Genomic DNA, 15,599 nt, shown 5'->3' with positions numbered 1-15,599 from the left:
ATCTACAGTTTTGAAGATAATACAGATCACAATTTGTGTGTGAGAAAACTACTCAAGTCTGGGATGAGTGAAGGAAGGGAGACATCTGAAAGGATGGCAGATAACAGTACCCAAGGCTCCTACAGAACAGGAAATTGTATCTGTTTCCACCAATCACATTGAAAACTGCATAGGGACTTCCTTGGAGGTCCAGAGGTTAACACTCAGTGCTTCCACTGCAGGGGGTGTGGGTTTGATCCCTCGTTGCAGAGCTAAGGTCCCACAGGCTGCATGGTGTAGAGAGTAAATGCATAAATAAGTGAGTAAAAGAAAAATGCACAACTCATGGATCATTGGTTTAGTATTCAGTATTCATTAACGGAAAAACTGTTGACTTGGGAATGACATCTGAAGTTTATTAGCATTATTGTATTAATTAAGAAGAGATGGCAAGAGTACACAGAAGAACTGTACGAAAAAGAACTTCACGACCCAGATAATCACGATGGTGTGATCACTGACCTAGAGCCAGACATCCTGGAATGTGAAGTCAAGTGGGCCTTAGAAAGCATCACTACCCACAAAGCCAGTGGAGGTGATGGAGTTCCAGTTGAGCTATTCCAAATCCTGAAAGATGATGTTGTGAAAGTGCTGCACTCAATATGCCATCAAATTTGGAAAACTCAGCAGTGGCACAGGACTGGAAAAGGTCAGTTTTCATTCCAATCCCAAAGAAAGGCAATGCCAAGAATGCTCAAACTACCAAACAATTGCACTCATCTCACACGCTAGTAAAGTAATGCTCAAAATTCTCCAAGCCAGGCTTCAGCAATATGTGAACTGTGAACTTCCTGATGTGCAAGCTGGTTTTAGAAAAGGCAGAGGAACCAGACATCAAATTGCCAACAACTGCTGGATCATGGAAAAAGCAAGAGAGTTCCAGAAAAACATCTATTTATGCTTTATTGACTATGCCAAAGCCTTTGACTGTGTGGATCACAATAAACTGTGGAAAATTCTGAAAGAGATGGGAATACCAGAACACCTGATCTGCCTCTTGAGAAATTTGTATGCAGGTCAGGAAGCAACAGCTAGAACTGTACATGGAATAACAGACTGGTTCCAAATAGGAAAAGGAGTTCGTTGAGGCTGTATATTGTCACCCTGTTTATTTAACTTATATGCAGAGTACATCATGAGAAATGCTAGACTGGAAGAAACACAAGCTGGAATCAAGATTGCCGGGAGAAATATCAATAACCTCAGATATGCAGATGACACCACCCTTATGGCAGAAAGTGAAGAGGAACTCAAAAGCCTCTTGATGAAAGTGAAAGTGGAGAGTGAGAAAGTTGGCTTAAAGCTCACCATTCAGAAAACGAAGATCATGGCATCCGGTCCCACCACTTCATGGGAAATAGATGGGGAAACAGTGGAAACAGTGTCAGACTTTATTTTTCCGGGCTTCAAAATCACTACAGATTGTGACTGCAGCCATCAAATTAAAAGACGCTTACTCCTTGGAAGGAACGTTATGACCAACCTAGATAGCATATTGAAAAGCAGAGACATTACTTTGCCAACAAAGGTTCATCTAGTGTAGGCTATGGTTTTTCCTGTGTTCATGTATGGATGTGAGAGTTGGACTGTGAAGAAGGCTGAGCGCCGAAGAATTGATGCTTTTGAACTGTGGTGTTGGAGAAGACTCTTGAGAGTCCCTTGGACTGCAAGGAGATCCAAGCAGTCCATTCTGAAGGAGATCATCCCTGGGATTTCTTTGGAAGGAATGATGCTAAAGCTGAAACTCTAGTACTTTGGCCACCTCATGGGAAGAGTTGACTCATTGGAAAAGACTCTGATGCTGGGAGGGGTTGGGGGCAGGAGGAGAAGGGGATGACAGAGGATGAGATGGCTGGATAGTGTCACTGACTTGATGGATGTGAGTCTGAATGAACTCCGGGAGTTGGTGATGGACAGGGAGGTCTGGCGTGCTGCGATTCATGGGGTTGCAAAGAGTCGGACATGACTGAGCGACTGATCTGATCTGATTAATTTCTGGACGTCTCTGGTAGTACAGGGGATAAGACAACGCCTGCCAAAGCAGGACATACAGGTTCAATCCCTAGTCTGGAAAGATCCCACAAGCTGCGGAGGAGCTAAAGCCACAACTACTGAGCCTATACTCTGGACCCATAAACCATAACTACTGAGCCAGCGTTCTGAAGCTATTGAAGCTCACAACCCTGGAGCCCACGCTCTTCAACAAGAGAAGCCACGGCAATGAGAGGCCTGTGCACCACACCTAGAGAGTAGCCCCTGCTCGCTGCTACTAGAGAAAGCCTAGATTGCCACAGGGCTACGGAGACCTAGTGAAGCCAAATATCAATCAATCATTAAAAACATTAATTTCTTGGTTTTGACAAATGTACCAGGATTATACGTGATGTTAATATTGGGGAAAATTGGAGGAAATTTGAGGGAAAGGTATAAACAGTCTGCTCTGTACCTTCTTTGAAATTATTTTCTAAATTTAAAATTGTTTCATAATAACTTAAAAAAATAAACAAGCAATTCCAAATGAAAATGGGTTGTAAAAAGCACTTTAACAGCCACCTACAAAAGGTGATATTCCCAATCATGAATAAATATGGCAATGGACTCAATTTTATTATTAACTGTAGAAGTTCAGTTTATTATCATGGCATCTCCACTGGAATAGATAAAATATGTATGTTCTTTACAAGAATTCTCATATGTGCACCAAAATAACATGTATAAAAACAAGCATATGTGTAAGAATGATTGTACTAATAACCCCAGAATACACACACTGTATTCAACTCCAATCAAATTCAAACAAGCACAGCAATCCCATGCTACTCAGTCAGGATAGTAGCTGCCATGGGCAAAAGGAAATTGGAAGGTGGAAGGAAGGGGCTTCTAGGAGCCGATAAAGTACACTTTTTGAACAATATGGTAATTAAACGTATATGTGATCTTTACAATAAATTAATGAGACATATATTTTTTATTTTATTTTTGTACCTCCTTCTATTTATATGATAATGAAAAATGTTTAAAAGTACTTAATAAAAAAGCACTTCTCAGGTGTCACCAGTAGTAAAGAACCCACCTGACAATGCAGGAGATAGAAGAGATGTGGGTTCGATCCCTGGGTCAGGAAGATCCCCTGGAGAAGGAAATGGCAATCCATTTCTGTGTTCTTGCCTGAGGAATCCCATGGATAGAGGAATCATGGATAGAAGAGCTACAGTCCATGGGGTTGCAAAGAGAAGGACTCTCAAGTGGACTTAGCACACACTCTTAACACACAGAAAAGTTTCTAAGTTATTTAATCTCATCCTCAGTTCTTTCTTTTTTAGCTTGTTTTTCAACACCACAGAATATCAAAGAGCTGCTTCAAAAGGAATGAATATCTTGGAATCATTGTAGGAGTGAATATCAGCAACTGCTAGGAAATCATTTCTAAAACCCACTGGGCTGAAAGATTCTATTTGACTTTATATAGATGTCTCCTTTCACTCATTGCCTCCTGTAGCTTAAAAATGCAAACATCTATCTGCTTTAAATGTGCTCGCCTATGAAACAGTATCCACAGAAATTAGCTTTAATGAGAGTCAGATAAAAGGGAAACAGGATGCATTCATCCTAGATTCATTAGAATTACATTTTCATACCCAAACCTAATGATTAATTTCCTCAGGACCATATTTTTGACTTGTTGTTGACAAAGAAGTCAGGGATCACACATGCTCTGTAAGCAAAGGATATATCTATTTAACTTTTTTTCAAATTCTTCCATGAAAACATCATGTTGTTAATTTATGAGATTTTTCAGACTGTCTCCTAGGAAACTAATAGAAAAAAAAGTTTTCACAAGAAGTGTTTTACTCCATTCTGTGGGTGACTGTGATTCGAATTTCATTTTCATATAGCCTGTGGTAGTTCCAGGTTTTGTGAAGACCGATGCTGCTCAGTCATGTCCAACTCTTTGTGGCCCCGTGGACTGTAACCTCCTAGGCTCCTCTGTCCATAGGATTTCCCTACTGGAGTAGGATAACATTTCCTTCTCCAGGGGATCTTTCTGACCCAGAGATAAAACCCATGTACCCTGCATTGGGAGGCAGATTCTTCACCACTGACCCACTAGAGAAGCCCGAGAGACTTTATATTAAAAAAATGTGAAAACATCTTACGTTTGTAATTTTTACATGAGCATAGGATGATGTGAACACATTGCGCCTTCCTAGGATTCGTACAAGTTAAAGGAAACTGCTGTTTCATGGTAAGTATGTTTCTGTACTCAGCATAGAATCTAGAGATCATCATTTAAGGCAGGTATCATATAAACTGCACCTATAGGGGAGAAATAGTGTGAATAAATGAAATGATCTGTGTAAATAAAACAATAGTGCAAGTATAATTATAAATGGTATCTTCCAGCCTCATTATCATTGAATGATTATCAGGGATGATGTGACCTTGAGACTCTGGCTAGTATTATGTAAAGCAGCCAAATCCATTCAAATTCTTATTCAGAGTTGACTATTGCTAAATTTTTCTGTTTTGAAGAAATCTGAGGAGCCTAGGGTTTATTATAAAGCTTCCATTAAAAATATTAACAACAAATTAAAATTATTTTCTCAAGAAAAATGTCTCCTTTAGAATACTGAACATTTGAGTTTCACCAAATCTGATGCTCTTGAAGGTGAATAAAATTCATGAAATGTGGCCTTCTGACTAGTCCTAGACAATTGTTGAGGCTAAGAATAGTGGTAAGTTGACTCCAAAAGACTTAACTTTGTTTGTAATGATTTACACTAAAAGATAAAAAGAAAGACCAATAAATAAATAAATAAAAAGAAGACTTGTTAGTATCTGGAATAACTTGAATTAGGTGATTCTGATGGGATGGTGAAAAACCAGTGGACTGCCATGAAAGTTTAGGTCTGTAATATCCTTTGGTCTGAGCTTTCTTTCCCTTAATTAGTTTTCCTAAAAATGGATCAGCAGATAGCAAGTGGGTTATGAATCCTAAGTCAGATTATCTTGAATAACTAAGAATACATGGAAAGACTAAAAATCTTACCTCCGTGTCTCAAGTCCTCCATGTCCCAAGTTAAATGAGTCAAGCTCTACTTTGAGTTTAGATATATCTGTACAAAATTAAGAAAATGGAATAGCAACAGTGTTTACAACACTTCACAGGTTATGTTTATTCAAGGGTAAAAAATAGGGTAAGTGTAGGCATATAGATTCCAGTAAAATAAAAAGTTTGTTTAAATGTAAATGTTTCCAAAAGGAAAAAAAAAATTCACAGAAGAAATAATATAGAAATAAATTTCCTCTCAGCAGAATGTTTTCTTCTTCACTTTTGCAAGAGGCAACCTCAGGTGTCTAATGGAGATATACTGAGGAACTAAAAGTGGATACCTTTGCGAAAGTAGTTTTAGTGCCTCTAAAAGCCTGCTGTTGGAGGCACATTATTTATCTACTGAATTGAACCTGCAACCAAATTACAATCTTACTCTCTTTGCATTTTGTATCCCAATCTTGAGTTCAAGATGAGTTGGCACTTCAAGGCATAAAAGTTCAATTTAGTATCTCTTTTAATCCCCACTTAACTTCAGTGATAACAAGCAACTGCTTAGTGAGGTAATTAATGGGAAATTGTGCTTTTTTATGGGCAACTTGGGATGTACTTTCTAGACTCAAGACAGTACATGCTGAATCATAGTTTGATACCAATTATTTTCTATCACAGCTATTTGGTTGCAGGACCAATATTAATCAGCTACATTAAAGGAGGACAAAGAAATACCTGTTGGCCAGTCAAGAGCCTTTTTTTTTTTTTTTTTTTTAAAGGAGTGGAGCATCAGTGAAATGTATCCTACTTTGGAAGATTTATTTCAATATAAATATCTTCTAATTTTTGCACATGGTCTTATTATCTCATGTGAAATGCAAATGTTAGGTCATATCCCACAGAATGTAGTGAAAATTGCTTAAGGAAAATAAATGACAAAATCTTCATACCTTACTCATACTTTTCTGCAATGGATGAAATGAATATTTAGCAAAGCAAGCTAGCAGTTTGCAAATGTGCAATTAAAATCCTGGCTCTTCTCTAATTATGTAACACTTAAGCTAAATGGTCTTAATAGACATATAATGATAGCTTTATAAACCTACAGTTACTTATAATCAAATGTAATTTCTATTTTGGTTTTAAAGCACCCATTAAATGTCTATTATGATTTTTAAGTAATTTGGCAGACATTTAATGAATACTTTAAAAACCTAAATAGTAATTATTTCAAGAAACAACTGTTAACATATAGGAGTAACTGAGCTATTCATTTGAATACCCAGTTTAGAACTAATTAGTGAAGTGTATATGTAATACCCAATGGCTTTACTACAAGAAGAACATCACAATTTTAATTTAACTTTCTCTCTTAAAATAACAACTGTTTTTCTAATTTTCTTCTGAGTCCTGTGACATACCTATCCTGTTACAAAAATGTAAAACTGAAAAGTTATATCTTCTTACAGTTCTGGGTATATTCTAGAAAAATGATTTCTGTGTCAGGCAGAGTAAAAACATATTTTACACCTTAATTCACTGTGGTATTTAGTGTATGTTGTTAGGAAGCTAAAAAAAAATGTTCAGTATAGACAGTTTTTCATTGCAAGTTATAGGTGATAAGTCAGTTTCCAAGTTTTCAGAATAATGCTGTTAAATTTAACAGAAGACTCTGATTTCCCACTATGTGTAACAAATATAGGTTTGCCACTTCTTTTCACAACTACAGTGCTTCAAATGCTTTCAATGGCAGAAGAAAGCTGCATGTTATATTAAAGTCACTAAAATATTTTTAGGAACAGAGATCATTATTTTTGATTAATGACACCATTCATGAGCTTTATGGAAAGAGTTCAAGGTCTATTTCATATGTGATGCATTTTGATTCACAAAAATTGAAATTGCTTTATTGTTCCTATGAAATATAGATGTTTCAATAGCCTAAATTTCAAATTTTGGATATCTTATTACACAAACATAGACAATTCTTGACTATGAGACAATTTTTAGTGCTAATATTTGTTAATATGTATAAATTTTAATTATTATTATTATAGTATTACAAGTTGATTTTATAATCTAATTGTTTTCATATTCATTCTGCTTCAGTATTGAGGTCATCTATGACTTTCCTGTCCTAAACTTATTTCTCTTATATGACAAGGAAAAATGATGCAAGCTTTTTTCTTTTGTATTGGCACTAACTGCATAAAAGGATACATCCAATTATTAGAACCTACTGCAATATCACTGCAGATGGTAATTGCAGCCATGAAATTAAAAGACACTTACTCCTTGGAAGGAAAGTTATGACCAACCTAGATAGCATATTCAAAAGCAGAGACATTACTTTGCCAACAAAGGTCCGTCTAGTCAAGGCTACGGTTTTTCCTGTGGTCATGTATGGATGTGAGAGTTCAACTGTGAAGAAGACTGAGCGCCGAAGAATTAATGCTTTTGAACTGTGGTGTTGGAGAAGACTCTTGAGAGTCCCTTGGACTGCAAGGAGATCCAAGCAGTCCATTCTGAAGGAGATCAGCCCTGGGATTTCTTTGGAAGGAATGATGCTGAAGCTGAAACTCCAGTACTTTGGCCACTTCATGCGAAGAGTTGACTCATTGGAAAAGACTCTGATGCTGGGAGGGATTGGGGGCAGGAGGAGAAGGGGACGACAGAGGATGAGATGGCTGGATGGCATAACTGACTCTATGGACGTGAGTCTGAGTGAACTCCAGGAGTTGGTGATGGACAGGGAGGCCTCGTATACTGCAGTTCGTGGGGTCGTGAAGAGTCGGACACGACTGAGCGACTGAACTGAACTGAACTGAACTGCAATATGAAATAATTTTGTGGGTATATATAGTATACAAAGATATGCAGATACTTATATATGAATATGCACAGTAAGTATATATACAAGTGTATGTATGCATATACTTGCATTTATGAGTATATCACCTAATAGCACAAAATATACATATATCACATATATTTTATATAAAATATTTAACATGAATATATATGAATGTGAATGTCTATATGAATATATATATACACATGAAATAGTAAAACTCCTCTTTACAAATTTAGGGAAAGCTCTTAAATTTATCTTGGGTTATATGTAAAATAATCCCCTTTATGGATCATAGCTTTGCCATGATGAATGGGCTTGCATAACTCAATGAAGCTATGAGCCATGCTGTGCAGGGCCACCCAAGGCAGATGGGTCATAGTGAAGAGTTCTGACACAACATGGTCCCATGGAGGAAATGGCAACCCACTCCAGTATATTCTTACCTGGAGAACCCCATGGAGAGTATGAAAAGGCAAAAATATGACATCAGAAGATGAGCCCTTCAGGTCAAAAGGTGTCCAATATGCTACTGAGGAAAAGCAGAGGGAAATTACTTATAACTCCAGAAATAATGAAACGAGTGGGCCAAAGTGGAAATGACATTCAGTTGTGAATGTGTCTGGTGGTGAAAGCAAATTCTGATGCTCTGAAGAATAATAATATTGCAAAGGAACCTGGCATGTTAGGTCCATGAATCAAGGTAAGTTGGACTTGGTTAACAGGAGATGGCAAGATTGAACTTCAACATTTTAGGACTCAGTGAACTAAAATGGATGAATTTAATTCAGATTACCATTATATCTACTACTGTGGACAAGAATCCCTTAGAAGAAATAGAGTAGCCCTTATACTCAAAAAAAGAGCCTGAAATGCTGTCAGATCAGATCAGATCAGTCGCTCAGTCCTGTCCGACTCTTTGCGACCCCATGAATCGCAGCACGCCAGGCCTCCCTGTCTATCACCAACTCCCGGAGTTCACTCAGACTCACGTCCATCGAGTCAGTGATGCCATCCAGCCATCTCATCCTCTGTCGTCCCCTTCTCCTCCTGCTCCCAATCCCTCCCAGCATCAGAGTCTTTTCCAATGAGTCAACTCTTTGTATGAGGTGGCCAAAGTACTGGATTTTCAGCTTTAGCATCATTCCTTCCAAAGAAATCCCAGGGCTGATCTCCTTCAGAATGGACTGGTTGGATCTCCTTGCAGTCCAAGAGACTCTCAAGAGTCTTCTCCAACACCACAGTTCAAAAGCATCAATTCTTCGGCTCTCAGCCTTCTTCACAGTCCAACTCTCACATCCATACATGACCACAGGAAAAACCATAGCCATGACTAGATGAACCTTTGTTGGCAAAGTAATGTCTCTGCTTTTGAATATGCTATCTAGGTTGGTCATAACTTTCCTTCCAAGGAGTAAGCATCTTTTAATTTCATGTCTGCAGTCACCATCTGTAGTGATTTTGGAGCCCAGAAAAATAAAGTCTGACACTGTTTCCACTGTTTCCCCATCTATTTCCCATGAAGTGGTGGGACCGGATTCCACGATCTTCATTTTCTGAATGTTGAGCTTTAAGCCAACCTTTTCACTCTCCTCTTTCACTTTCATCAAGAGGCTTTTGAGTTCCTCTTCACTTTCTGCCATAAGGGGGGTGTCATCTGCATATCTGAGGTTATTGATATTTCACCCGGCAATCTTGATTCCAGTTTGTGTTTCTTCCAGTCCAGTGTTTCTCATGAAATGCTGTACTTGGGTGCAATCCCAAAAACAACAGAATGATCTTAATTTGTTTCCAAGCAAATCATTCAGAATCACAGTAATCCAAGTCTATGCCCCAAACACTGATGCTGAAGAAGCTGAAGCTGACCAGTTGTATGAAGACTTACAACACTTTCTAGGACTAATACCAAAAAAAGGTGTCCTCTTCATCATAGGGGATTAGAATGCGAAAGTATAAGTCAAGAGATACCCAAAATAACAGGCGAGTTTGGCCTTGGAGTCCAAAATGAAACATGGAAAAGCTTAGCAGAGTTTTGTCAAGAGAATACTCTGGTCATAGTAAAGATCCTTTTCCAACAGTCCAAGAGAATGCTACACATGGACATCACGCAATAGTCAATACTGAAATCAAGTAGATTATGTTCTCTTCAGCCCAAAATGGAGAAGCTCTATACAGTCAGCGAAAAGAAGACTGAGACAGGACTGTCACTCAGAGCATGAGCTCCTTTTTGCAAAATTCAAACTTAAATTGAAGGCAGTAGAGAAAACTGCTGGGTTCCAAAATCACTGTGCATGGTATGACTGCAGCCATGTAATTAAAAGATGCTTGCTCCTTGGAAGGAAAGCTTTGATAAACCTGACAGTGTATTAAAAAGCAGAGACATCACTTTGTTGGCACATTCCATATAGTCAAAGCTATGGTTTTCCTAGTAGTTATATATGGATGTGAGGGTTGGAGCATAAAGAAGACTAAGCACCAAAGGATTGATGCTTTCAAACTGTGGTGTTAGAGTAGACTCTTGAGAGTCCCTTGGACTGCAAGTAGATCAAATTTGCCAATCCTAAAGGAAATGAACCCTGAATATTCATTTGAAGGACTGATGATGAAGTTGAAACTCCAATACTTTGGCCACCTATTGTGATGAGCTGACTCATTGGAAAGGATCCTGATCTGGGAACAATCGAAGGCAAAAGGAGAAGGGGGTGGCAGAGGATGAGATAGTTACATAGCATCACTGACTCAATGGACATGAATTTGGGCAAACTCTGGGAGATAATGGAGGACAGAGTAGCTTGGTGTGCTGTAGTTGATGAGGTCACAAAGAGTTGGACAGGACTTAGTGGCTGAACAACAATATATGAAAAACAATAGTTAAACAATTCATAATTTTGTGTCAATTTTTTTTAACTTGAGTGCTTTATACATTATGATGGTTACTTTTATTATTCAACATGGTTAGACTATGATGGCCTTGGTTGTCTGGTCAACACTAGTCTAAATGTTAATGTTTCATGAGATTAATTCTGATAAACAGTAGATTTTAGGTAAAGCAAACTGGCTTCCAAAATGTGATTGGACCTCATTCAATTCATTGAAGGCCTTAAGAACAAAGACTAAGGTTTTTAGAAGAGAGGAAGACTACTGCCTTGACACTGTAATAGAAATTCTGCCTGAGTTCTAGGTACTAACTTCCCCTATGAATTTCACACAACTGCCAGCTCCAATAGTCACAATCACATAAGCCAGTTCCTTAAAAGAAATCATCCTAAATCATTTTAAATCATTTCTAAGTTATTCTAAATCATTTAAAATTGTTATTTCAGTTCTGTTATTCAGAATGTGCAATTTTTTTTACTTCATCATTGCCTATTATAAAATATTAAGTGTTTTTAGTTGTTTTAATTATTATTTAATGGCTTTCAACAATGAAAACATATTTCTTTAGCTCAGTATATGTTTTAGGAAAAATGCTTGGTAAATATTGATAAGCTTTTAATAGAATATATTTTGGTTTTGCTGTGCTAAATAAGAAGTTTAAACCAGTTAGCTATTATAAATTAAATATTATACTATATATGAAATCAAAGTTTTGTCACATAGTTCTGAATCTTTTCTACATTTACAGAAATTTTATTTATTCATGAAGAGTACTCATTTGATTGCAGATAATATCCATTTCCCCATCAATTAGCATTTTAAAAAATAGCTGTAACATTTATGTATCATTTCCATGGTGAAACAGAAGATATAAGTTTTTCAAGTTTTTATTTTTTTAACTGAGATAGAAAGTGAGATAGAAAGATAAGCCCCAAATGTGTTAATAATTTAGCTGTCCAAATAGTATATAAACAAGTGATTTCTCTTCTACTGGAAATAAAGTCTCAAGGGCTGTTTATCAGGCAAAATAAGCTTTGGATAAAAGCTATTGAGAAGACTAAGATGAAAGACAAGTTTGTTTGTGTTTATTGTATTAAAAAAAGATTTCTTGGCCTCACTTCTTCCAGACCCTGACCCACTGTAAGGAGTATTTAATCATAAATTGTTTAATTCATACTTAGCAATGTCTGATCCATAAAACATGTCTCTGCATTCATATAATGTTGAAAAAAAAAAAAAAAAACAAATAGAAATTGAAGTCAGTAAGGCAAATTGTGAAATTCAGCCTATTTTTCCAGATATCCTGGGAGAACTTTCAGATCTATGTAAGAAAAGAGTCAGGAACCTGGGACATGGATGGATTACCATTATATGTTAATGTTTCTAGAATTCTTGTGTTATTAGGAATGAATGTTTATGTCTCTGCCAAATACATATGTTGAATCTCTAACTCTCGATGTGATAGTGTCTGGAGATGGGGTCTTTGGAAAGTAATTAGGCTTAAATGAGGTCATAAAAGTAAGCCCCCTGTGATGAGATTTGTTGTTGTTCAGTCACTCAGTCATGTCCAACTCTTTGTAAACCCACTGCGAAGCATACCAGGCTTCCCTGTCCTTCACCAAATCCCAGAGCTTGTTCAAACTCATGTCCATCTAGTCAGTGATGCCATCCAATCATCTCATCCCTGTCATCTCCTTCTCCTCCTACCTTCATCAGGGTACTTTCCCAGCATCAGGGTCTTTTCTAATGAGATGACTCTTTGCAATATGTGGCCGAAATATTGGCACTTTAGTTTCAGTATCAGTCCTTCCAATGAATATCCAGGACTGATTTCCTTTAGGATTGACTAGTTTGATGTCCTTGAAGTCCAAGGGAGTCTCAAGAGTCTTCTCCAACACCAAAGTTCGAAAGCATCAGTTCTTTAGCGCTCAGCCTTCTTTATGGTCCAACTCTCACATCAATACATGACTATTGGAAAAACCATAGCTGTGACTAGATGGACCTTTGTTGGCAAAGTAATAGCTCTGCTTTTTAATATGCTATGTAGGTTTGTCATAGCTTTTCTTCCAAGGAGTAAGCGTCTTTTAACTTCATGGCTGCAGTTACCATCTGCAGTGATTTTGGAGCCCAAGAAAATAAAGTCTCTCACTGTTTCCATTTTTTCCCCATCTGTTTGCCATGAAGTGATGGGACAGGATGCCATGATTTTAATTTTTAGAATGTTGAGTTTTAAGGCAGAATTTTCACTCTCCTCTTTCACCTTCATCAAGAAGCTCTTTAGTTCCTCTTTGCTTTCTATCATAAGGGTGGTATCATCTGCATATCTGAGGCTATTGATATTTCTCTGGCAGTTTTGATTCTGGCTTATGGTTAATCCAGCTGAGCATTTTGCGTATACTCTGCATATAAGTTAAATAAACAGGGTGACAATATATAGCCTTGACGTACTCCTTTCCCAATTTGGAACCAGTCTGTTGTTCCATGTCTGGTTCTAACTGTTGCTTGTTGACCTGTATGCAGGTTTCTCAGGAGGCAGGTAAGGTGATCTAGTGTTCCCATTTCTCTTTAAGAATTTCCCACAGTTTGTTGTGATCCACACAGTCAAAGGTTTTAGCATAATGAAAGAGAAGTAGATTTTTTTCTGGAATTCTCTTGCTTTTTCTATGATGAAATTAACGTCTTTAAAAAAAGAGGAAAGGAGCTCTTTAGCTCTCTTCCTCTTTTATGTCTTGAGAGGATGTTGTGTGTAAATCAGGAAAAGGCTCTTACCAGGAATCAAATCTGCCAGCACCTTGATCTTGAAATTCTCAGCCTCTGTAACTGTGAGAAACAACTGTTTATTAAGTCACTCAGTCTATGGTATTTTTGCTCTAGCAGTCCAAGCTAAGTAGTGTTCTTTCCTTTTTATTGGTGATATTCATATCATAATTAATAGCCTTTTTTCATTAAACAATGATGAGCTTAGGTGCTTACTTTAATGTTCACAGAGAAGGAAATATGGAAGTGAATATGCTCTACCACACATTCAATCTTTGCTGAGAAGCTTTGGAACAGAGCAGTTGGAAATAAGTATCCTGAGAAGTAAAGCAGACTGCAACCTTGCGATATAGAAAGGAAAAAGAAAGAGTCCATGGAGATCTGGCCAGGGACTGAGAAACAGCTTAAAAAACAGGCAACTTGATATTTGGCAAAACTAATACAATTATGTAAAGTTTAAAAATAAAATAAAATTGGAAGTGAAAAAAAAAAAAAAAAAAGACAAAACAGCAAAAAAAAAAAAAAAAAAACAGGCAACCTAGATTTTCAAACAGCAAGAAACAGATAAAAATATCTTGTGTGTTGAGGATACCAGAAAGTTTCCACTCATGTGCTAAGATACTGAGTACAGCCTTCATAACAACAATTTCCCCTATGGTTTATGGACATATATGCGGATGCTTTTATTCAGCCTCCTGGTTTCTCAAAATAATTGTTTTAATTCTTCCAACCAATATTTGTCTTTAATTGATTTTGTTTCTTGTTCTTATAAAGAAGCCGTGGAAGCCGTGGAAGCCGTGGAAGGTTTCTATTCACAACCTTTGAATAGAAATTCCATGAAAGCTCTTGGTTCTCTGCTCATATATTTCATCAATTTCAACTTGTAAAGAAGCTATAAGCTATACGACTTTTTTTATTCTCCAGTTTTCTTAGTTGATCTGGATTAATGACTAGAAAATGAGCATTCTGCTCCCCTTCAAATATGATATGTATTTAATGAGATAAGTAGATCAACATCACTCATTCTCTCTGCTGTCATTGTGTATGCATTTGGTAGCAGTAAATATGACAGTATTAAAACATATTTCAGTAGGGAAATACAGTTTTTATTTATACGTTAGTTGCAGAGATATGAAACATATCCACTGTCTGCCATGTGTTAATGAACATGACAGTTTTTCCTCATATCATATTCAGTCAGATGCATGCAATCATTTTTGTCATTATTAATATTTTCTTTGTAAAGATTAGTGATTGTGAATTTCTATAGAAGCTATGTTTTACTGGATTTACTTTGTAGTTTAGCTTACACATTTCCTGTTAATATTCATTCTAAAAATATTTATGTATTAAGTTACATGTATATGAAAATAATAAAGCTTTGGTTACACATCTCCAAGTTTAAATAAATAAAATATAAATAATACAATTGAAACTCTGATTCCTTATTCCCAGATTAAGAACTTTCATAAAGTTTTATTCCATGTGTTTCATTATACTTTTAGTTTGTGTGCATGTGCTCAGTCATGTCTGACTCTTTGTGACCCCATGGATTGTAACCCTCCAGACTCCTCTGTCCATAGAATTTTCTGGGCAAGAATACTGGAGCAGATTGCCATTTCCTACTCCAGGGGGTCTTTCCACGCCAGGGATTGGACCTACATCTTCCACGGCTCTTGTATTGGGAGACGGTCTCTTTACCACTGTGCCACATGGGAAACACACTTTTAATATAGCTGTAGCCAAATTATATAATATGGTTTTGATACTTCATGTTATGCAAATTCATCATACTATATGAATTATATTTGGCATTATTTCTTTCAAAATTGTGATTGTAATATTCATACTTAGGACCTTGGATCATTTATCTTTATACCTATTGATATTATATTATATTATATGAAAATGCTAGTTTAGACATTTTTATATATGTATCCTAATGTATTTAAATCAGCACTTTACTAAGATTAATCTGGAAGTGCTGAGTCTTAAGGCCAAATAGCTTTTAATTTATTGGATTTTGTG

Source organism: Bos indicus x Bos taurus, chromosome 1 (genome assembly GCF_003369695.1).
Source record: "Bos indicus x Bos taurus breed Angus x Brahman F1 hybrid chromosome 1, Bos_hybrid_MaternalHap_v2.0, whole genome shotgun sequence".
Classification (NCBI taxonomy): domain Eukaryota; kingdom Metazoa; phylum Chordata; class Mammalia; order Artiodactyla; family Bovidae; genus Bos; species Bos indicus x Bos taurus.
The sequence above is the reverse complement of the archived record's forward strand: the minus strand, read 5'-3'. Positions refer to the sequence as shown.